Below are 25495 nucleotides of genomic sequence, written 5' to 3' on the forward strand. Positions count from 1 at the left end.
ACGTACCCATCCTCAACCCTTTCACATTGAGTTTGTTCAATGTATTCATGTAAGCCCTGTTCATATGTGTTGTGTTTCATGAGAACCAATGCTTTGGTTTTGTTGGCCCTGACAAGAGTAACCTTAAGTTGCATTTAATGAATGGAATATTAAAGCTTGTTTCTCAGTTCCAACTCTCTCCAACTTTCCCACTCTGTTTTAATCTTGAAGGTCACCATCCAACAGTAATATTCCTTTTGCCTGTCCAAGAGACCTTGCAGAAGGATCTCCAAATTGGGGATGAAACATCTTGTATCCATCCTAGGAGGAGGGGAGTGCAAACACTGATCCATACTTCAAGATTTCCACCAAAATGTTAATGTTAATATCCAGGATAGACTGAGAATCAATCTGGAGAAATGAAAAAGTAGTATCCATTCAAATTTTTCTTGTATCAAGTTCCCAAAGATCGTAACCACCCACCCCTCTTTTCCCTTTGTGGTATGGGGTGACATAGAGCTACCAGGCTTTATGGTGAATACTGAATATGGCTTTACTTAAAATTGTCCTATTTTTTCATTCTTTATTGATGGAAGTCCTGAAAATAATATAATAATCACAATATTAAAATTCAAAACATAAAGGTTGATTGTTTTAGATTACATATTGCATACATATTAATATAGTATTCTTCAGAATTACTTAAACAAAAAGAACTTTGAATTTTGACATAATAGTTGATTATTTTCATTTCTCTTGTACCATCTCAAAGAAAAAAAATTATGAAATGGCTGCATAATATCAAAGATTACAAAAATATTTTGTAATCTTTGATATGCAGATTCTTCTGCTAAAGTACTTAGTAATTATTTAGCCCAATAAAGAAATCTCACTGTTAATTTGATATTTGAAATCTTTGATATTAAAAATCAATTATTCATTACAATATGTTAAAATTTGTATGTAAAATTTAATTAATTATTGAAATTTAGGTTGCAGAATTGGTGGCAAGTGAATTTTTTCAACAAGGAGATATTGAAAAAGAAGAATTAAAGATACAACCAATAGTAAGAATTTATATTTGTAAGACTAAAATGATTTATTGTAAACTGCATGCTGGAAGAATACTAAACAATTTTTCGTTAAAACAGTAAAAATTTAACAAGACAAAAGCACTTTTGTCTAGTTCTATTGCTCCTGTTGGGGAATAGAAAAAATTTCAACCTAAATTTAAATGTTATTCTTTGACAAATGTATTTATTAATTAAATGTTTTCAGTAAATCTTTGTAGACTGGAGATTACTGTCTCCAAAACATCCCCTAAATGAAAACAGTTATACAATGTAAAATCAGTAAAAATGGTAAAATAAAACTGACAAAATATGATACATATCACTAAAAACAATGTACAGTTATCCCTTGTTTAACATAGTTATATTCTGAAAAAACTCCATGCTATATGAAACAAAGAATTAATACAAAACATAGGATTACATTCCAGGAGTTAGCAAAAGTATACTATTCTGTTTTGTTACTAAGATAAATATGTTTGAAAATAAATTATCAATAATTAATTAACAATTACAATTAGAAGTACTGTATTATGCATTAATATTAATTTTAGTTAAACAACATCATTTTCTTTTTACAAAGTATTGTCATAATCTCAGCTTTTTTGTTGACCTTGATCAGAAGTATCAGCAACATTTTCATATTTTTTATTTTTATCATAAAAAATTATTATTGGAGTGACAACTAAGACTGCAGCATTATAAGAAATAAACAAAATATTGTTAGATAGATTTAAAAGAAACTTTTGAACAAAATATAATTTCTGTTTAATAGTTTATGTAAGATAAAATAATTAAAAGGGTGGTTTCTTTTTCAACCTCCAAATGGTCCATAAAACAAAGACAGGTGTAAATAATAAAATGAATTTATTACCAAAAGTTAGGTACAACCATGGTTTCTTTTCAATATAATCATCGTGAAGATTGAGGCATTTGTCTACATGTGGACCAGTTTTGCAATCCCCTCTTCATAGAATGTTGCTGCCAGTGATTTGAGATGGGCCTTAACATTGTTTTGAAGATCATCATTGGTCTCAAACCTCTGTCCTTGTACTAACATTTTTAGTACTGAGTGACTTCCACCTCTTTCCTGAACTGAAAATGTTACTATGAGGGCAGAGGTTCGAGACTAATGATGATCTTCAAAACAACGTTAAGGCCCATCTCAAGTCACTGGTGGCAACATTCTATGAAGAAGGGATGGTAAAGCTCGTCTACAGATATAACAAATGCCTCAATCTTCACGATGATTATGTCGAAAAGAAACCTAACAGTTGTACAGTACCTAACTTTTGGTAATAAATTCATTTTGTTATTTACAGTTGTCTGTTTTATGGACCATCAAAGGTTGAAAAAGAAACTGAATATGTATAAATCATTATAATTTAAAGGCACAAAAAAAACAGGAAGTTAAAATACTGTTAAGATTATAAGTTGGCTAGTTTATTATAATATTCTGTGAGAGTATAGAAAGCATGAATGAGTTGACACGGAGAACTTTAGTGATTTCTTCGGTGGGACAAATTGATAACAAGCATGCTTGATAGAGCAGACACTTAGAAGGGGGAATCCATTTATCTCAATAGGGACTAGACAAAGACAACTATCCAAATTAACAAGATAACCCTTTAATTTTCCTTGGAACATACAATACATCCAGGGAAACACACAGGAACACACAGAGCCCGACAATCCAATCTACTGAATAGTGTTAACACACAATTCTCCCAACAAACAATATGTTACAGAATTCTCATAATGTGCAGACATAAAACGTACTGACAATGAGTTTAAAGTATACCTCTTCTTTTACTTCTCATTGGACAGGAAACAGTTTGAAAACGAAATCTTTCCCGCTGACCTTTCCGGTTGCACAGTCTTTACTTTCTTGCTTCCCAACTAATTCCACATGCATTTTCACACACCACCACTACTTTGCTTCTTTTTCTTCATCCTCTCTATTTCTGTTCTAACTTCTCCCTGAGAGACACCCTCCAATAAATCTCCTATCCTCAGTTACACACCCAGATTTACACAACTCCTCTCCACCGAGTCGGACCCACCACGTGGCAAAGAGGGAGCATGAAAAGACATAAGGCACAGTTCAGTTCCAACTTAATTGATTGAGAAGGAAACAGCTCTAATAGATTTTTTCATTCTTTTTATGATCTTGTAATCTTACCTTTAAATGGAGAGTAGTTTCTTATTATTGGAAATAATAGAAATTCTTTATACTTTTGACAACACAAACATCCACAGATTTCTGTTATTTTAAGAAAGGGATAGATTGCTAATATTGACATGATAAGAGGACACTACAATTTGAGGATAAATTTGCAATTTACTTAAAGTGGTTTTCAAAAAAGTGAACATGGTTGAATAAAACAGCAAATACTGTTTCATTATACATTGTGTATACTGCACTAAATTTCATATTTTCCAGCTCCAATTGTAATAGGTGGTTGTGGTCATCAGATGAGCATTTCTTTTCTCATCATTTCTTCATTTTCTCTTATATGGTTTATATTTAGTGAAACTGAAGGATGGAACATCAGAGAAGTGTTGATTTTACAACACACTAAATTTTCTAGATGTATCCCACATTTCATTTTAAAGTACTATTCATTTTCTTTTCAGTGGTGAGATTGATGATAGACACTCAGATTTTAAATTGTTTATACAAATTCTGAGTATATGGAATATTAAAAATAGATTTTGTCATTACTGGATTTATTCTTCAATGATATTACAAAAAATTATGCATGGAGACATCTGGATTTGTAAATATATTTAAACGTTGCAAAAAATTCAGTGTTATATCCACATTTGCTTGTCACAAGTACTTTTGACAAACCTTACTGTCGTCGTCATCAGGCGAGTGCATAAATTTGCCGAAAAAACTTTAAATGGAACTAATCCGACGTAAAATAGAACGGATAAAGCTTTGCCAGAGCTGTTAAGAACGCAAAAACAAAAATTCAAAACGTTCGAAAGCCGATCGAGCATCTGGCTCTGTGACTAGCGAGGCTGCGCATGCGCAGACCCGAGCTCACGCTATACGTACATTAGACAATGCTGAAACGTGCTCAAACGCTTGTACAGCATGACCCAAACATTGGGTAGATCAAGAGTGGGAGTGTTGCATGTGTCCAGAGTGGTGGTAAGGAGGGATTCCCAGATGAAAACAATTTTTCTATCTTTGCAGCTCTTGAGCATAAGCACTTGCGACCATAGTGGATTGTAACCCTGTTCGAGTAGCTTTCTTGTAAGCTCTGTGGTGTGCCTACCTCTCGCCACATCATCTTGGTGCTTGGCAAGGCGGCTGGCAAGCATTCTGGTGGTGGCCCCGATATATCGTATGCTTACTCCCGTCGCGAGATTTTCCAGCAGGACAGCATAGACTCCCAACTTCGAGCGTGGAGAACTTGTCTCTATCGTTGCAAAGAAGCTTGCGTAAGCTCAGAAGTGGAGCTAACGGTAGTACCAGGTAGCGCTTCCTAAATATTCTGCAGATACGTATTGAAAGGGGTCCAAGGTATGGCAACGATGTTTGAACCACCGAAAACTTCCTCTTGCTGCTTAGCATGGTGTTTGGAAACCATGATTTCTTTAACCCTACTGAGCACATGCGTAAATTTTGCACGTGAAAAGCCAGCCGTGCGTACTGCCAAACTGATGTTGTCTAACTTGATATTCGCCAGCTCCTGTGTGGAGGAAAGCAAAAATGCCCTTCTAATAAGGGAGGTGATGGCGGCGATGACATATCGAGAAGGCTGAAAGGCCTCTGCTGGGATGATGTACGGAGCTATGTTGGACTTGTGGTGTACCGAGAATTGTAGACCTTCCGGAGACTTACGTATATGCAGGTCTAAGAACGTTATTGCAGCATCGTTCTCTTTCTCCAAGGTAAAATTAATGGAAGAGAGCTGTTGCTTAAAGATAAGAAAGGCCTCCTCTGTGTCTTCCCATTCTAGGCCTTTCTTATCTTTAAGCAACAGCTCTCTTCCATTAATTTTACCTTGGAGAAAGAGAACGATGCTGCAATAACGTTCTTAGACCTGCATATACGTAAGTCTCCGGAAGGTCTACAATTCTCGGTACACCACAAGTCCAACATAGCTCCGTACATCATCCCAGCAGAGGCCTTTCAGCCTTCTCGATATGTCATCGCCGCCATCACCTCCCTTATTAGAAGGGCATTTTTGCTTTCCTCCACACAGGAGCTGGCGAATATCAAGTTAGACAACATCAGTTTGGCAGTACGCACGGCTGGCTTTTCACGTGCAAAATTTACGCATGTGCTCAGTAGGGTTAAAGAAATCATGGTTTCCAAACACCATGCTAAGCAGCAAGAGGAAGTTTTCGGTGGTTCAAACATCGTTGCCATACCTTGGACCCCTTTCAATACGTATCTGCAGAATATTTAGGAAGCGCTACCTGGTACTACCGTTAGCTCCACTTCTGAGCTTACGCAAGCTTCTTTGCAACGATAGAGACAAGTTCTCCACGCTCGAAGTTGGGGGTCTATGCTGTCCTGCTGGAAAATCTCGCGACGGGAGTAAGCATACGATATATCGGGGCCACCACCAGAATGCTTGCCAAGCACCAAGATGATGTGGCGAGAGGTAGGCACACCACAGAGCTTACAAGAAAGCTACTCGAACAGGGTTACAATCCACTATGGTCGCAAGTGCTTATGCTCAAGAGCTGCAAAGATAGAAAAATTGTTTTCATCTGGGAATCCCTCCTTACCACCACTCTGGACACATGCAACACTCCCACTCTTGATCTACCCAATGTTTGGGTCACGCTGTACAAGCGTTTGAGCACGTTTCAGCGTTGTCTAATGTACGTATAGCGTGAGCTTGGGTCTGTGCATGCGCAGCCTCGCTAGTCACAGAGCCAGATGCTCGATCGGCTTTCGAACGTTTTGAATTTTTGTTTTTGCGTTCTTAACAGCTCTGGCAAAGCTTTATCCGTTCTATTTTACGTCGGATTAGTTCCATTTAAAGTTTTTTCGGCAAATTTATGCACTCACCTGATGACGACGACAGTAAGGTTTGTCAAAAGTACTTGTGACAAGCAAATGTGGATATAACACTAAACTCAGTGAACTTTTTGCAATGTTTATACAGTATTTGGCATGAAAATTATTGTAGCGCTATTTAAATATACAGTCAAACCTGTTTTTATGTGCTCTTTTTATGTGCGATTTTTATTTGTGCGATTTTTTTTATGCGAATTTTTAATTTGTGCGGTTTTTTTGTGCGATTTTTTATTTGTGCGGTATAGTTGGCGACTAGTCTCGTGCGATTCGTCATGTCTCACGTTGACTTATTATAGCTAAATAAACTTATTATAGTAATATTATTGCATGAATATGCGAAAAATGAAATAATTTACTTTTTAAGTCAACAAAACACCACCTGGACAAAAATATGTAAAACAGACGATAGACCAGACGATGCAGTCAAGTGCTGACATCTGTTGTCAATAAATTCTATTTCGTACGGTTTTGAGTTATTTTCTATGTGAGACTTTTTTTATGCGGTCCCTGTTGACCGCATAAAAAAATTATTTTTTTAATTGTGTTGAGAAAACTATTATTTACAGCCATTCGTGAAGTTTCGTGAGATTTTTTTTAATGCGTTTTTTTTAATGCGGTCCCTATCCCCCGCATAAAAACAGGTTTGACTGTATTTATATTTTATAAGTCTGAATTTGTATCATGTAACTTTACTTGTGGCCAGATGACCAACACAGTTGAAATATTAGTCTATCAAATTGGAGAATCTAGGATTGAATCTGGGTAAGCAACCCCAGGGATTTTCATAGTCTGTTCAGGTTATGTTAGGCTCATCTCTCACTATCTGGCAACCTACAATGGGTATGATTATGAAGGCTGTCTTAGAGCCCACAGATGGAAAGAGTTAAAAAAACTGAAGGATATAACTTTGATTACATTCATTCTATACAAAACATTTCTAGCAAACAATGTGAAAATCAATTCTTCACAATTGATAAAAACAAAAAATATGAAATTTAATTTGTGTTCAAAAGAAATACTTTTGAACTTAAGAAACCTAACTTTGTAGGCAAAAATGCACTCTCTCTTATGGTTTCAATATTACAAATTTATTTATTTATATTAGAATTAGTAATGGTCTAAGATTTATATCTGTATTTTTTCTTCTAGGATATGATGAACAGAGATAAAAAAGATCAACTGCCAGTAATGCAAGTTAGATTTATTGATGCCATCTGCATTCCTGTCTATGAGGTAAATCAAACATAATAGCTTAAGATTCAAATAAGTGATTTTTTATATATATACACATTATTAATAGTTCTTATTTTATATAATTCAGACTTAATTCAAAACACATTTTCTCTAACTTTTGGAATATACCAGTATAGTTCATTTCCCCAAATGCATATTAAATGAATTACCATTTAATTCTGATAGAAATGTCATGATTACTATAATGAAGAAATTCACAAATATAAAGACTTTTCATTTTATTAGATTAGTACTTTAAATTTTTCATATAAGTATTTTTATCAGTTGATTAATAGTTAAGTTACCTATTTTTAAAATTACAGCAATATGTAAAATGGAAATTAAGTAGGAGTTGTGAAGTGTGCGAATACCGTACACAAAGAAACGGAAAATTTTAAAATCAGAATCTTTAATTCGTATAACAGGATACAGAAAATTTTGCGGGATGCCAGCAAAAAAATCTCTATCCCCGACAGATATATACATTAGTATAGTTACCGACAATATAAAGAGAATACCGACATAAGTTTAAATCTTGCAGTGATTCTTTGGTTATTTTGAAAAAAAAAAAAAAAGTCTACTAAGAGTAATTAAAATATATGTATATCTTACAACTAAACTTATAATTAATGTAGGACAATAGATAAATGTAGGACAATAAAGGAAAGAATAGATAGAAAAAGAAAGGGGTACCCAAATATTTTGGTGTTATTCACAGTGCGAAATATATATATGTTGGACGGATCACTTCTTAATTGCGAAAAATGTCAATTTCTTTTCTAAAACGTGGATTGCTTAACAGACTTGGACGTTTTTACAATCGGGATTTTCCTTCTTTCCCTCGTACCTTTTTGTCGTCTTCACGCGGTTCCAAAAATGTGGTGTAGAGCTACCCTTTGCATGTTTTTCCTCATCCAGTCCTCTCCAAAGAATGAACACTTGGTCCCCGTTCTATCCTGAGGGCCGCATACCGTCCCATTGTCCCGAAGAGACCACCTGCTGTTACACCGTTAAGCAGGGCCGGCCTTCTCGATAAAGGGGCCCGGGTGCAAGAAACTATTTGGGCCCAAATGTTTTTCTAAAATAAAAAAATTTACAAACACGAACATATATTAATGCATGTTTATTTAAAGCGTGATTTTGTTCTTGCTAATACATTAATTACTTCAGAAAAATTACAATTTTTTGCAATTTCTTTTTCGATGCTTAATATAGCAAGTGCATTTAAGCGTTCTGCACACATGCTGGATCGAAGATAATTCTTTATTAATTTTAATTTGCTGAAAGAGCGCTCAGCACTTGCTATAGTAACTGGCAACGTAAAGAAAAGTTTTAATACAGTTAATACATTTAGAAATAACTCATTATAATTATTATTTAGTATGTATTGCAATATATCTTGTGCGTTATTTACATCCCTTTCATTCAAAATCAAATCCCGTAGCAAACCAATTTCCTGGATTAGGTTTTCATCTACATCTTTGTTATAAAAATTTACAAAGTTTTTGGAACATTTTTCTAATTCATGTTTTTCTAAGGTTTTCATATCAGTGATTAATTTGAAATCAGAAATAATATTTGGTATACTTTTAAATCTATCTTCTATTTGTACAATAACCGTATCAATTAGAGTGTTAAAAAAATAACATCTAAATTCCTCTACCGGGTTTTCTATAACTTCATCTTCTGCTATTTCGGAATATAACCTTTTTCTTTTTCGTATTCGTTTTTCAGGAAAATGTTCTGAAATATTTAAATTACGTGCTAGCACTTTTGCTTCGTCTAAAAATGTGTTAAATTTTGTTCTTAAATTTTGGATTTCAGTTTTAATTTTATTGACTAAATTAAAAGCCGACTCAAGAATAATTGTTTTTGCTTGAAATAGTATATTGATTGCGTTGATTTTAGACAACATTGCAAACCATACTACTAAACATAAAATAAATGGCATTTCTTGTATTGAATCCAATAGACTTTTAGCTTCGGATACCGCTGTATTATCGTTACTTACATAAATAAATTCTTCTAGGGCATTACAAGTTTGTTCAAACTGTGTATACACTGCTTTAACCGAATCTATTTTGGCTTCCCAACGAGTGTCACATAATGGTTTAAGAGTAATGTTTAAATGTTTTTGTAGAATTTCCCATCTCTTTGTAGATGCAGAAAATAAGCAATATAAACGTTGCAATATCCCAAAAAAATTTTTACAATATATACTGCTGGAAGCGGCATCACAAATTAATAAATTAAAAGAGTGTGATAGGCAAGGCACATATATTGCATGAGGGTTTAGAGCAATTATTCTAGATTGTACACCTTTATATTTCCCTTTCATGTTGCTACCGTTGTCGTATCCCTGCCCTCTGCAATTCATAATATCTAAATCAAGCTCACTTAATGTTTTCAATAGAGTTTTTGCTAGTCCTTCTCCAGTCACATCAGTTGCTTCAATAAACCTTATAAATGACTCATTTATAATTAATCTTTTCTCTTCAAAATTTACATACCTAATAATAACTGAAGTTTGTTCCTTATGGGAAATATCAGGAGTACAATCCATTTGGACACTATAGTATGTGGCTGCTTTTATATCGTTTTTAATTTTGTTAAGGACTTCATCTCCTAACGCAGAAATAATTTGTTCTTGTGATCTATGTGCTAAATGATGCACAATTCTATTTTTCGAATTTTTTATTCTGTTTATATGATCCATTAACACAGAGTCGTATTTACTTAAAAATTCGATTAAACTTAAAAAATTTCCATTATTAGGCGTTCCTATTATTTCATGGGTTCCTCGAAGTGGAAGATTATTACATGCTAAAAATAGAATCACATCTACAATTCTTTGAAATAGTAATTTAAGTCGTTCCGTTTCCTTATTTATATTAACTTGATTAGTTTCATCAATAGTCGAACATAAATTTAGTCGTTTTAGTAATTCTTTCCAAGCAATAAACGAATTAAAGTGACAAATAGAACGCTCATGATCTTGAATTACAGTTGACAGCTTTCTCCAGTTACTATAGCCACCTATAAACCGTGTAGATTGTTCATTTCCTCTTCTTTTAGAAAATAGTATACAACAAAAACAAAATACCGAGTCTTGCGTTTTTGAATAAATTAACCAGCTGCGAAGCTGGGTTTCACCATTTGGCATTTTTTTAAAGTAGTACGTAGTGGAAAATGACCTACCTTCATCATTCTTAGCAAAAACTCCTTTGTGTTGTACAGGTCCGGTTTTAACACAAAACATTCGAAACTTATCAGTTATAATACTTGGCCATAAATCTGGATCACTTATGTTCATTTGATCATATTCGTTATTGTCATTTTCGACGTTATTTTCTGATTCGATCATATTTGTATAAACATGCGGTTCTTCAACGAATTTCACAGTTTCAACATTTTCATTGCAAGACTGTGTAGTTTGTGCGGAACTTTCTTCTCCAGTTGAAGCTTGAACTGTAACTTCTGAAGTCGAAACAATTTCATTGCTGGAATTACTTCGTAGCCAAGAAAACAGATCTACTTGTGATTTCTTGAAATTTAGCTTTTCTACTTTTTTCTTTTCTGCTAATTTTCTTTTTTGACACCCAGAGGGATATTTCCTTGGCATGGACATGATTAGATGTAACAATAATTAAACGTTTTGTAGTATGACACGTCTTTCTTTCTCGTGCTGAACTCGAACTCTCACAACTTCTCGGAGGCTCCTTGTAAAGTATTGATCTTTTAGCAGAGTGGGAACAAAAGAAGCGCGACCTTGTCAATTGGACCCACGTGCGGTCGGGTAATACCACTTGTAAGGTCAACACCTTACAGAGGGAAAACAAAGGAAGCGCCGGCTTTGTCAATAGGACCCACCTGTAGGCTGTAGTCAGACCGAAAGTTCCAGAAATAAGACAGACAAAAAAAGATAGAAGAAATTATAAAAGAAACATTAAAACTACGATTATATACCAGGGGCGTGCCGTGACATTTGATGATAGGGAAGCTGTGTTTCTGTAAGAAGCCGACATCCAGGGGCAATCAGTCAATTGCGCGTCAGTGATGGTCTAGGCTCCATTCGTATCGTTTATTCGATAAGCCAGTAAAAACCGTAGACTTCTCTAAATGCATTTTTAATATCACGATTACATTCCGAATCGCTAGCCACGATATAAGGGCTACAATTAAAAGTAAAATAATAAAAACTTACTCGGTGAAATAAAATATGTGGTGGATGTACTGGTACATACAAAATATTCTTCAATTATATGAATATACTTTTAAAGAAAATTATAATTAAATATAGCTTTGCAAAGAAACGTACAGTACATAAAGATATAAAATATTCTTTACTTTTAAAATTTTAAAACAATGTACTTAGTCAAATAGCTCCCTACCAGTGGCTAATGGATGGAATCGAAGACGGTTGCAGAGGACTGCCAAATCCCCAGGGTGCTGATACCGGTCAATGTCAAATACCTCTTTTGTCGCATCACTAGTATATCTCAAAGGACGCGACAGGGCTGTTGTAAATTTTAAACGTTTCTCACCATAGCCGTAAAAATCTAAATATGTTAAACTTAAAAGTCATTTGTTTTCTAACTAATTCGTTTTAGGACCAGGTGTTGTCCACGGAAATTTCCAAAATTTACAACTTTTCGGTCACTCTCGTCGAATTGGAAAAATTTGTCTTTATTACATCTAATACAATATTTCGAAGAAATCAGTCCCCACTATACTCGGCTGTATATTGGTTCGGTTAAGCTTTTGTTTAAGTAATATTCCGGCTCTTTCATCGGGGTTTTGTTTATGTCCCCAATTCCCTAATCGCTTAATTATTTAACTACTTCTTAAGTAGAAATAAGTCGAAACCGGTTACTTTCTACTCGAATATTTGTAGTATCGGGAAAAAAGTGGAAAGACAAATTTTTATGACAAACGAATACATAAATCGTATAATTTTATATGGCCGACGGCCACAGTATTATTTTCATTTCTTAACGCGGGCTATATGGTTTTGAAATTTTTTTTAAAAAGTCGAATTTAGGTGGGGATCCTCGGGAGTTCCCCGAATCAAATAACAAAAACTAAACATTCGCATCATCGAGAATTAGTTTAAAGATTGTCGAAATTCAGAGATCTACAATAATAATGTTTACGATAAAATGTACTTTTCGTCATACTGATAACGATAGGAATATTGTCAAGTTTTCGTGTGCATTCTTGATAATGTTGGGGCCCCCTCAATCGCGGGGCCCCGGTGCGTAGCATCCGCCGCACCCCCCCGATGGCCGGCCCTGCCGTTAAGCACCAGTTGGGGGAAAATTTCAGGAAGGGAAGATAATAGTAATAGGAAGAAGAAAGAAAGGAAAATATATATTCTAATATAAAATTAAATACAACTGTACAATAATGGCATTTAGCCACAGAGTTGAGAAATTTAGAATGAATAACAAAAGTTAGGAAACACCTAGCTCATATTTTATGATACATTAGCTATGCCAGAATGTTCTTTTTCTTGCATTTTGTGAGAAAAAGAATTTCTATTTTTCAAATTGTCTAGTTATCAGCCTATCATTGGCCAAGAATCAAAAAGTCTTTACTGAGAAAGGAAATCTGAAGAAAAATTCATTTCAATATGAAATTTTGTCACTTAGAAGAAAATACTCAGATTCCCTTTTGTACTGTAGAATGGTTTGATTCTACTTCTACAAAAGCTTCTAAAATGATGCAAAGATGACAAATTTTGGCCAAAACATCAGTACACATTGTTAGACTTGGCGCTTATCGGAAAGATTGGTAAAAAGAACCGGTTACGCTAGTCCAACTGCATGTAACAAAAGAACAAAGAGTGCACAAAGATTACACACGGTCTTAACTCACGGAAGGTCAGCGCTGGAAAGGGGAGAGTGAAATGAGGTCACTTTCCCCGAGGGGTCAACAATGCCACCAACCTTTTATTACATCAGAACATCTACAAAACATCGCGATCGTTGATTCCAACACACATTATATACGATAAATATGACAAAGGAGATAATTATTTACCAAAAAAATTAATGGAAATGAAAGTTTAAAAGAAACTACTACAGATACTGGGCATGACAGGCTTTAGTTACCGATTTTCCAATTACTTGTTCTGTGACATCAAAAGAAAATTCAAACAGAAAGAAAGTGCCCATGACAATCTGGCCAGAAAGTGCAATGAATGAAAAAAAAAATTGATGCAATAACATGACTAGAAGACAATCCTTATCTTTCTTCCAGTAAAGTTGCATTGGAAGTACATGGTATCACAAAGATCTGTTCTAAGTTCCATTCCTAAGGGCTGAAAATTCACCAGATGCCAAAGCCTATCAAACAACAACAACAACTAGAATTCTGCAATTGGATGCATGAAAAATAAATTGATAACTCTGATTTTATAGAAAACAACTTTTTCTCAGACAAAGCATTATTTTTTCTAAATGGAGTACCAAAGAAATAAAATTGTCATGTGTGGGCAAAACAAAATTCCCACTGGATGTGAGAGCTGCAAGACTGAGGAATTACTTCCATGGTTTCTATTATCCCTAATTCATTTTGAGCCCATGTCTTTATAGTAATAGTTTCTTTACTTAATATTTTCATGGGTCAGTATTTTAGGAACGTATGCTCGTTTAATATTGAGTGTCCCGAACAAGTATCTATTTCCATAATAATTTCATTTTCATCCAAGCTTAAGGGTAATTCAAATGATGCTAAATTTTTTAATATTAATACTAAATAGGCCTACTGAATTTTCTCTATCCTGTAAAACATTTGTTTTCACTTGTCACAGCTCAAAGAAATTCCATTTTATACTAGCTTCTCCCCCTTATTTCTGCATGCCTTAAGTATATTGCCTTTTTTATTACAACCTCTACAAACTTAGTAGCAAAATGGTCCCCCTAAAGACAAATTGTTTATTTAAACATAACACCTGACATCAACTGACTTTTTGTTCATCTTGAACACTCTCTTCTTAATGTGTAACTTATTAACATGGAACTCTGACCTTGAATAGTGGACACATCTCTATATGCTACTTCATTCGTTGGGCTGTTTCAAATGTTAAGAAAAAAAAAAGGCTGGAAAACACTGCATTATCTCACAACACACTTGAAAATGCATAAATTTTTTCTGCATAAATTTAATTATAGGTTCAATTGTTTTTAGCAATCATCCTCAAGTTAAAGAATTTATTCAGAAATGTATATCAGAATAGAACTAGGGATTGCAATCCAGCTGGATTTTTACTGGGTCAACATCATTCCAGCTGGATCCAGCGCAGATGATTTTTGGTGCAATAAAGTGTTATCTATCTATCTATCTATCCAGCAATTTATGGTATTTTTTAAAGAAATAAAACATTTTTTAAAAAATACTTCAGAAACTTTTATTTAGACTGGTCACTATAAATCAGTAAAACTTCTTACACATTTAGGTAGTAAACTTAACTTTGGTTCGGTTTAACACTTGAGATAACATTTAATGTAAAGTTAAAAGTCTTAAAGATTATAATTATAATCTAAGTTAAATAATAGCAAACGTAATACTACTAATTAATTTATATTAATATAAGGACAGATAATCAGTGGGTAAGTGGCTATCAGTCTTACCAGTTTTCTTATATGGGCTCTACATATCAGTCTGTAGTTATTTATAAGTAATTTAATTATTAGTGTTAGTAAAGTAGTCAGTAAGTAATTAATAATAACTAACTACTAGACTACTACTATCACAATCATGAATCACATACCTTCATATCATCATATATCTAAGATAGTGATACTCATTTATTTCTTTAACTATTTAACTAACTAGGTAGTCTCAGTTTCTCACTAATTTTCACAATAAAATTGCCTAGCCTAGCCCACTAACCACTTATAGAACAATAGTTAAAAACTCTAACTTAATAGAATTAGAGTAGAAGTTATAAAATATTAGTCTTGTCTTGAATAAAGTATTTTAAAGGATTAAATAAAATTAAATCAATCACTTCTGTTATTTTTTTGACTTTTCTGGAAGTAGGATCTCAAGAAACAAATGGTATTGATGGTGTCTCCCAACCTACTTCCTAATGAATTGCATATATATCCCGCTGCAGAGCACGCTCTTCCTGCCTCTACGCTAGTTGGTTTCTTTCTTTCTTTCTTGTTTATATGAAGATCCTAGCCTGCCAGAACAATTTCAGAGTCATCAAATAATCATAAATCGTTCCGTCACGTGATTCATTGACGTCACAACTGACTGTAAATTAGAATTATGCACCAGGACTAGAAGAGGAGTTACTTATTTTATTTAGCGCAAAGACACTTTATTTAGCGAGAGCGGAAAGTCAACTGGCAATTAAATCAGCAGAGGTAAAAAGGCAGCGGTGCAGTATAGAGAGGGGGTGTAGCACGTCCCACACTGAACGGCAACATCACTTTCACCGCCGAGCAATAACGCATGTAGCAAAGTGGCAACCCGACAACGTAGACTTTTGCACCATTATTTAGAAAGTTAATTGAATATTTGCAGATCCACAGCGCTGGATGAGGGATCCAGCAATTGCAATCCCTAATTATATGCCCAATTGCCATCAGATGTCATGTTTGTATTGGGATGTAATTATCTAGATGTAAAAGTAATATTAAATATCCAATAATGCCCTTTAAGCCGGGCATAATGTATTGTTATCCTTGTAGTTGATAGCAGTGTTGTTTCTATTGGCCTTGTAAATTTCCAGCATTTCCAGGTACTTGTTAAGTAGAGGAGGCTCCCATGTGTGGTGAATGAGACATGCATTATGGATGTTAACCTGCACATTCTCATCCAAAACATATGTGGCTAAAGCCGTAGTAGTTTGCCTTTTATTAATTGATATAAGATGTTCTTGCAGACACTGTTTTAATGGATGTATTGTAGATGTCGGCTGTTTCTGTTGTTCCGAAGCAGTATGGAGTATAGTCCCAGAAGGAACATCTCATTGTGAGTGTCCTTGGTGTTTCTAAGAAGCATGTAAATGTGTGGCTGTATGTCATATAAATTTTGTAATTACATATGCATATTTTTATATTCTTATTTTTCCTTCTATTTCTATATCTCCTGCATATCTTCTCCTCTTTGTTCTATTGTTTGTCTTTTCTAGAATTTTCTTACTCAGAATATCTTTCCTTATATGGTCAAAGTGAAACAATGGGGATCGATAGCCTGAGGGCAATTGTGAAGGGGAGAGGTCACTTTTTGGTTCGAACCTCGGAGGGTAAAGACGTGTGTCCAGGATTCCAGCTTGCCTTAGCTCCGTGCGGATTGGTCTAAAGACGTGCGACCGAAGAATTAAGTGTTGGTGATTTATAAAACAATAACGAAAGGGAAAAAGTGAAGACATAAAATAAATCACTGGGTTCAGATTATTGAGAAGAAGCGAGGCGAGAAGCCCGGATTCGTCAGATTAACGGGATCGATCCATGTGCTTGCGACCATTTTTTTTTTTTTTTTGGACACAAAACTTTGGGTACCCATTCTCCTATTCTTGTTATCTGTCCTATTTTCTTTCTTTCTTCTTTGTTGTAGTTTTAGTTTTAGAAATTAGTTTTAGATCAGTTTTTAGCTGTAAGCAGTGTATTTCGAGAGTGGGTTGTTCGTTTCACCATCAGACACATACCTTTGTCACATGTCGTAATCCGGTTACGAATCTTGGGATTGTAAAGATAAAAGAAAAGTCTCTCTAGTGTTGAGCAGTGGAATTCAGACTGCCTGGCATCTAATTCAAGAATCTGTACATCATTGCGATAGAAAAATAAATGTTTTCTTTGAGTACTCTTTGTGGTTGTTAATCAAGCATCATAATCTCACAGATGGTTGGGTTCCTTTTGTAGGCCAAGGAAAGGTTGTATCCATCAGGGTCTTGTTATACTGCACAACTTTGAATTTATGCTCCATCTTTCTTGTGTGAAAATATGCTTTTTTCTTGGTCAAAAGAAAAACGAAACGGAAACTTTAATTACGGCAAAAAAATATCTACAGGTTCTTTTCTAGGATGCCAGAATATTTTCTATCCCGACAGATGGAAACAATCGTATGAAAGAACAAGGTGGTACATACAAAATCCCAAATATATATGTTACGCGACAAAAGAGAAATAATTAAAATTAATCTTACGCTAATATTAAACTATCAAAAATACGAATAAAGATAAAAACTAAGACTAATATTAAACAATAGTAGGAGAATAGGGGACAGGAAGGAAAAGTAAGAAATTAGATAAGGGTACCCAGTGTTGGTTCTTGAGATCTTCGAAAAACAGCCCTTTTCTATGTAATGTCTGTAGCGAAGGTTTTACACAAAGGAACAAGGGTATTTCCTTTGTTTCTTTCAGTTCAATCACTTGTCGACAGTTCGGATTCAATAATTTACCGTTAACTCCTCGAATCTGTCACAGAGATCCTTATTCAGTCTCTGAAGCTCTACCTTTCTTTCTTCTGCACGCTGCCAACAATGCACCAGAAGCTAGTCTCCTTCCTTTCTCTCTCGAGTCCAAATTCCATCTCTCTCAGGTTCACGACCCTCCTGCTCTCTAGTATCGTACTTGTCGCCTCAGGGGTCGCACACCCTTTCTTTGTTTTAGGGGATATCCGATGGCCATAAAAGGAAAGGAATTTCGGAGACATTCTAAAGAGGGAAGACAATAGATAAAGAAAAGAAAGGGGAGAAAAGCACGTGAAGCGAAATAAAACTAAAAAATAAAATATATAAATTATATACTACAGCCACACTTGTATTTTGGTGTTGCTACCCATATTTGTTATTTGTTCACTAAGCTTTTTATTAATCTAGGCACTTATCTGTGCTGGATAGCCAGTTGTTTTATGTACCACAATTCTTGAGATCTCTCCTTGAAAGTAGAAGTGTGTGAATGCCTGTTTTACTAAGGCTCTGAAAATTACTACTTTATATTGGAAGGGATCATAAAAGGAGGATGGGATGAAAATTTGATTGATGTACTGCAAACACACATACACATACTGGAAGTTAGAATTTACACACTGTATGTTGATATCCAGGAAGTGTGCAACAGATGTATGATGCATTTCCATGTGTAATTCAGGATTGAAATGATTTTTTAATAATTCCATTTTTTCTTCATATTTCAAATCTAATTTTGGAGCAGCCAATGACCTAATTAGTCCATAAGTCTGTGATCTGACTACCATTAAAAGAATTGCTTTTTTCGTTTATTCATTATTGATATTATTTGCTAATAGGATAGAATTCCAAGCGTTCTTTGTATAACTTCCAATAACCAAGCATTTTAGGGTCAAGTTCTTCAATACTTCTATAAATTGAAATATTAATGTAACCAGAAGTCTTACAAAAAGACAGTACCTACAGAAAAAAAAGTCAGATTTGATCCTCATTGCTAAATATGTCTTGAACTACTATGAAAAAGAATAAGCCCATGACTCTTTTTGCAATTGTCTTTATTGCTCTTCTTTTATGTAAGACATTGACCAAAGGACCAGGATTCCTTTGTTAGCAGTTTTTTATATCACCATACTCCAAGGCAATGTGTTGCCAATACATAACATATACTTAATTCAAATATGTCAGCATGTTTGAATGAAACAATAGCTATATTATAATTTACAATGAGAAATGTTTTTGAGTTATATATATATATTAGAGAAAAATATATATATATTTTTTTTGATACATCAAAATCAAATAATTAATAATTAGCCTAATAAGAAAAACTTTAAAAATGTATCATTAATTTAATGGATAGAGCAATTAGGATTTCCATATAAACATTATCATATTTTTAAAAAGTATTGAATGTCATCACTTAATAACAATATATGAGATACAGGGTGTTTCAAAAATTAACTATTTTGCAAAATAATAGAAAATTATTAAAAAAAGCCAACATAAATATATATATATTTAAACAAAATACTTACTATATAGGCATAATTACCTCTCTTTGTGGAAAATATCTTTTTGTAAGTTATGCAAGACTTGAATGTAATATGGTTGTTTATAAAATTGTTCATCTGTAGGATGTTCTTTAAATCAATAATTGTGGATTCTCTTCAAATGTATCTTGAATGTCTAGTTCTTCTTTCATCAGAGATAGATCCAGTCCTCAGAAAATTGTTTACTAATTCACAAATAACTGTGTTGGTAAGCCTATTTTATGATACTTTCTCAAGTTTCTTTGTTCTTCCTGTATTTATTTTTGTATGTTAATACAAATACCTGTTCCTGCATGTTCATCATCACTGATATGAGTCTGAAAAGGAAATAAAAATAAAAATATATTAAACATTTGAAAGACATGAATTTGTGTAATGATATGCATACCTTTATGCCAATATATTAAATTTAATTTTTCTTTTTTAATCTATAAGTTTTTAGTCACTTTTTAAAACACCTTATATATGTAAAATATACCATAATAAACTTAGATGAACAGTAGTTATTGTTAAAAATCACTAAGAAAGCTATATTAAGGGTTACCTTATAATTCATAATATTTTTAGCATAAATTTGTTTATTGTAAAAATGAGAATCAATATAAAATGTTTATATTTAATGTCTGAAAGACAAATGTAATTACTTTAGGAAAGGGTTTTCTTAACTTTTTACTTTTCCAGCCGTTATATATAACAGAAGGAAAGTATTGCAGTTGATCAAAAGAAATGACCCACCAAGGTTTTTACATTTTTGGACTCAGAGGACATTGAGAAATGCAAAATACTTGAGGGGATTTCCTGTGTGTGTGGAGGACACAATTTTGTTCATTCACTTTGAAGCCTAATAACTTCTGTGTTGAAAAATTTGAAATTTTGCAGGGAGGTTTGTGTATTAGGGGAGTGATGCTATTAAATTTTGGTGATTGAAGGTTGAGGAGGGGTCCTGTGACATATTTTAAGTAGGGTCAGATGTAATGATGATTTTACTCATCATTAGCATTTACAATTTTTGATAAAACTCATCTCTACCTTCAAAATTAACTTTTTTGCCATTTTATAATAATGAATAATAACACAGGTTTTTCTAAACTTTTGCAACAGATGGAAAAATAACAGATGGCACCACCACAATTTTAAATTTTTTGTTGGAAAAGTTACGAAACAACTTGTCTGGCAAAACTTTTCTGTTGAATACTTAACCAATTATTTGAAAGTATAAATGATTCTTATCTATATAAAAACTCCAGATGATAATACAAATAAAAAAGATGTCTTAAATGTAATAAATACTACAAAGCCTTAAAACCCCAATATTCATTTTGAAACACCCTGTATATAATTAAGCAATACGATTTTGTTGTGCTGTTTTAGTTTTTAGTAGAAAACAAATAATCTTTACATATATAATGGTATGAAAAAAATTAATTATATATAAAAATTATTTTGTATGCAAACTGATATACAATGTAGATACACAGTGATGTTCTGTTTATCATTTGTAATAAAGGCACGGTAAATAATGACTTCTTGATCACTTTATACTTATTTTGTTACCATTTAAATTAAACAAATTTTATTTGGAACAGAAAAAGTTTGAACTAATTTTTAAAATCTTTCAGGCATTTGCCAAGATTTCAGACAAATTGGTACCGCTCTTGACTGGAGTGAAGGAAAATCGGAAAAAGTGGATGGAGATGGCAGAGTCCAACTTTCTAGGAATAGAAGAAAATACACGATGAAGTCAGAAGTTTTGTTTACTGTAAACAAATAATTGGCATATGAAAATTGATAAAAATTTGAGTTTTAAAGTTTTTAAAATTTGTTGAGAAAAATAATAATAGAGTGGAAATTTGTTTCTCTGTTTCATGGATTAAAGTTTTGATTTGGACTGAATTAAAATAGAGTAAGGCATTAACAATTACCCATATATCATCATTTCTAAAAATTTAATCAGTGGCATTATAAATTCTGGATTCTCCTCATTCAATTTCCAAAAATAAAAAAAAATTAAGTGAAAAATAAATAAATTTTAGACAAGTGTCATTATCAGAAATAAAGCTGAAAAAAATTATATAAATTATAAGCTTTCAGACCCACCATTCTGGTGGACGAAATAATAATTATATTTGAAATAGTAGTTGATCTTTTTCTATTATATGACATTCAATGATATAATTACTCTAAGTTTAAAATGTTATTAAATAAATTTTGAATTTGTTTTCTATATAATACTTTGTTTGTTTCACCTTGTGGTCTAACAAAATAACCCGAGAGAGTTTACAAGAATAAATTATTTTAAATGCTGTTATGTGATGTCATTACACATACTTTGATGTAGTACCTGCATATTTTATGCTATATGATTGTAATTATTGCGATATTATTTCTGTGTAGATTTTAAATTTGTAACAAAATAAATGTGAACTGTGTATATAAACATATATAGCATTATAAAAATTAAAGTGACTGTGTATATAGAAAACATGTTATGTATATAGAAGCATACTTTTATGGCCTTTCTAAAATTGTATATAAACTGTTATAAATTACTTTAATTTAATGTATAAACAATTTCTTTCCAGTATGAAATTTGGACAATTCTTTTTGATGATTTGCCTATCTCAATGTAGTTTTTAAATCCTCCTATCAATACAATAATTATTTAAATTTTGTATCTTATGCAAGTAAAGTATATTGATTAAATTTAAAATACAGGCCATATCATTTGGTGTTTTGGTAAAATGGCATTAATGTTCAGTACTTTATATTTCATACTGTATCATGTATATAGCTCATTAAATAATATAGCATTACCTATTAATAAAGTTTTGATTTATTTGTGTTAAAAACTTTATACCGGAAATCAAATTTTTTAAATTTTAAATTAAAAAGAAATTAAATTTTATACTTATATAACATTACTAAAATACATAATAATAGAGTAATTGAATTATTTCTTCAATATTTTTATGTTGAAACTGTTTAAAAGAACTTGAAAAATTTTTAAAATAAATTTTCCAAACCAGACAATATATTAAGAGTTTTTGTTATTGAACTACATACAAAGATAGAAATTATCAATAGAATTTTTTTTTTCTGGTTAAAAGTGAAAGTTTAATATCAAATGTTTCATTTTCAGTATTTACTTAAATTTTATTTGAAAACGTATTTTTAATAATTTTGTATAGTAGTTATAATTATAAATAAAGACAATTAGCATAACATTATTTTACTATTAAACTATATAATTAGAGTTAAAATATTTTAATGCCAAAAATTTTTTTGTTCTCTACTAAATTGATTTAATTATTAAGCTCTATCTTTGCTTTGAACAAATAAATTACAAATATGCTATTCAAGTTTTTTAAATCATATTTTGCAAAGAAGTTCATTAAAATGAAAAATTACTAACAAATGAAACTGGAGAGAGAGAAATAAAGTGTAAATTTAATGACATCTAAACTTTAATTTACTATCTTATCCTGCATTAAAAGGGCATAAATTAATTTTCGTTTGCTACAATTTATATTATTATAGCTGAAAATTTTAACTGGGTATTATATGTGTATAAATTACTGCTTAGATGTTAATTTTGTTTAATTTGCTATTGTGTTTTAAAAATGATTTTAAAAAATTATTTGAAAAATGCAGTGCATTATTACGTGCTTTTAAAAATTATTTACATACCTTAAAATGGATTTTCATAAATAAATTAAATGGTTACAAAATCAAGTTAGCAACTGTTATATATCTAATCACATTTTTAAGAACATTTCAAATTGAGTTTAAAAATATTCAATGTTTTAAAATGTTAAATATAGATCAATTGGATTATTTCAATGTATATAAAAATGCTCAAATGACAAAAAAAAAGAACCATTCATTATATTATAAATGCACCATCTGTAGACCTACAGATGGTGGTGCATTAAAGACATCAATAACATTATATTCAGACTTATAAACAATTTACCAAGTCTTGCCATTTCAAATATGAAAAACAAACATTTAAATTATAAATATATAATAAAGTTGAATTTTGTGATAATTATAAATTCTAATACTTTTATAATCAAATAATTGGTATTTGTAAAAATAATAATAAAATCCTGATTAGTTTTGATATGTTTTCCAAATGTAAGACTAAATTGAAATGTATGTAAGAAAATATATAAAATTTTCTTAATTCTTTATCACATTATGAGAAAGAATTACTGGTGGTAGAGTGTAGCAACATACATTTCAATTTAGTCTTACATTTGGAAAACATATCAAAACTAATCAGGATTTTATTATTATTTTTACAAATACCAATTATTTGATTATAAAAGTATTAGAATTTATAATTATAAATATATAAAGTTGAATTTTGTTGATGAATATAATAATTTTTAATTATGTTTATTTTTCATAATTTACCCACTATTGTCACTTCAACTGTTTATAGGTCTAAATCTTAAGACAGTTTTCAAAAACACAGGCTATATATTAGATTAAAATGTTTATCCAGTTCTTAATACAATTACTGAAAACTTCTTTGCATGTATACAGCATCATGATATGCTAATATTGAAATAACAATTTAATTTACAAGTCAAATTAACTAGCTTTAATTGTCAATGGGTAATAGAAGGACATATCCTCTTAATGGTCTACAAAATCCAATTCTAATCATCTAATTTTGTAATGATGTCTCTCATAGAAAATAAATAGGATCGTCATAAGAATAGATTGAAGATAATGCCTATACATTTTACTTTAGCATAATTTTCTTAACGGTTCTGCCGGTAGATAATATATCTATTAAACGCATAACTGTCATAAAAGAGTGGATTTAATAATAACTTACAAAGGTTTCTGCCTTTATTCTTGAGATCAGATTTGTTGAAAATATGCAGAGAAATATTGTAATGGAAAAATGTAGTTTTTATTCCATTACATTTGTAATAACATTTTTTTTTAATATAAAAAAAAAGCACCGAAATTTAGAGAGAAAAGATTGGAAATTATAATTTAAAAAGTTTTTTTGCGAGAGATTTTCGAGTTTGAATAGTTATTAACCGCTAAACTCCATCGAAATTCGTTGCAGTGTATGCAATAGAAAGCAGTAAATTTTCCTGGCGTTTATCCTCAACATCCGTTTCTCTGTCAAACTTCCTTGCTTTACGAGAAAACTACAGCAACGAGTTTTTGTCATCTTAGTAATAGAGTTTAGAAGGATTTTCAGTAGAATCTCTTAAGAGTTTTTATTTTTACTTTAACTTTAAGACGAAAAAACTCACAAAACCCGGAATAAAAAACGCACGCGGTTAACAATCATTTGCATAAATTTTATATTGAAATTCCGAAAACACTCGAAATTTTTTATAAAATTTCATCAAAAAACGAAGATATTTGAAACAACTCGATTAAGAGAAGATACATTATCCTTAATTAATTAAAATGACTTCAAAAAATCGGGTAATTCGTAATTATGTAAGCAAACATATCCACTCTCTTCATAATTCGTTTAGAAAATCAAAATCTAATTTACTGTGTTTATATTCTTGCTTCTAATTAATAATTTAGTATCGCGGAAGAACAGCTCTTATTTACTAAATAAATAAAGTGCGATTATATAGAATTTCGCTAAAATGATGATGATATTCGTTTTAGACAATCTCCCGATTTGACAGCTCAATAGACTGATGGGAGATGTTAGATATTACGTGATGTAACTAACAAATAAGTTATGATCGTGTGAACTTTGATCTCCTCCTGTCATATTCTCTCCTACTTAATTACGTATTATACCTTAATTTATACGTTAATTCTGCCAAATTTCAAATATTTATTATTATTCCTTAAAATTTTATAACTATCTTCATATCCGGACAATATTTAATTCGTATAGATTCATTACTTTTCTACTACATTAAAGCTGCGTACTTACCTTTAATGTCGAATTATTTTCTTATTTTCTTGTGTTTTATGAAACAATTTTTGTAGTTATTTTAAAATAATAATAATCCAACAATTTCTTTATGCCGAGTTTTATTCGAATTATTATAATCGAGCTTGTAGAATTTAATATAAAACGTCATTTGGTTTATACAATTATGTAAATTAACCGAGTCTTTGAGTAAAGTACATTTATTTTCCTGGAAAACAAATTTCAATTTATTTGAATTAGATTTTTAGTTTTATTATTA

The 25495-nt window shown here is 31.9% G+C and overlaps 2 long non-coding RNA genes across 2 annotated transcripts; one reads left to right on the forward strand and one right to left on the reverse strand.

The window, feature by feature from the left end:
• The first annotated feature begins 960 nt into the window (after positions 1 to 960).
• LOC136982834 (uncharacterized) lies at positions 961 to 22123 on the forward strand. Its single transcript, XR_010881935.1, has 3 exons — positions 961 to 1046; positions 7246 to 7329; positions 20924 to 22123. It is a non-coding gene; the product is annotated as an uncharacterized lncRNA (long non-coding RNA).
• On the reverse strand, positions 11278 to 12620 carry LOC136982837 (uncharacterized). Its single transcript, XR_010881939.1, has 2 exons — positions 11677 to 12620; positions 11278 to 11600 (listed from the first exon to the last, which is right to left on the reverse strand). It is a non-coding gene; the product is annotated as an uncharacterized lncRNA (long non-coding RNA).
• Positions 22124 to 25495: the final 3372 nt, after the last annotated feature.

This window comes from Centruroides vittatus, unplaced genomic scaffold (assembly GCF_030686945.1).
Source record: "Centruroides vittatus isolate TY-2023 unplaced genomic scaffold, ASM3068694v2 contig_864, whole genome shotgun sequence".
NCBI classification, from domain to species: Eukaryota; Metazoa; Arthropoda; class Arachnida; order Scorpiones; family Buthidae; genus Centruroides; species Centruroides vittatus.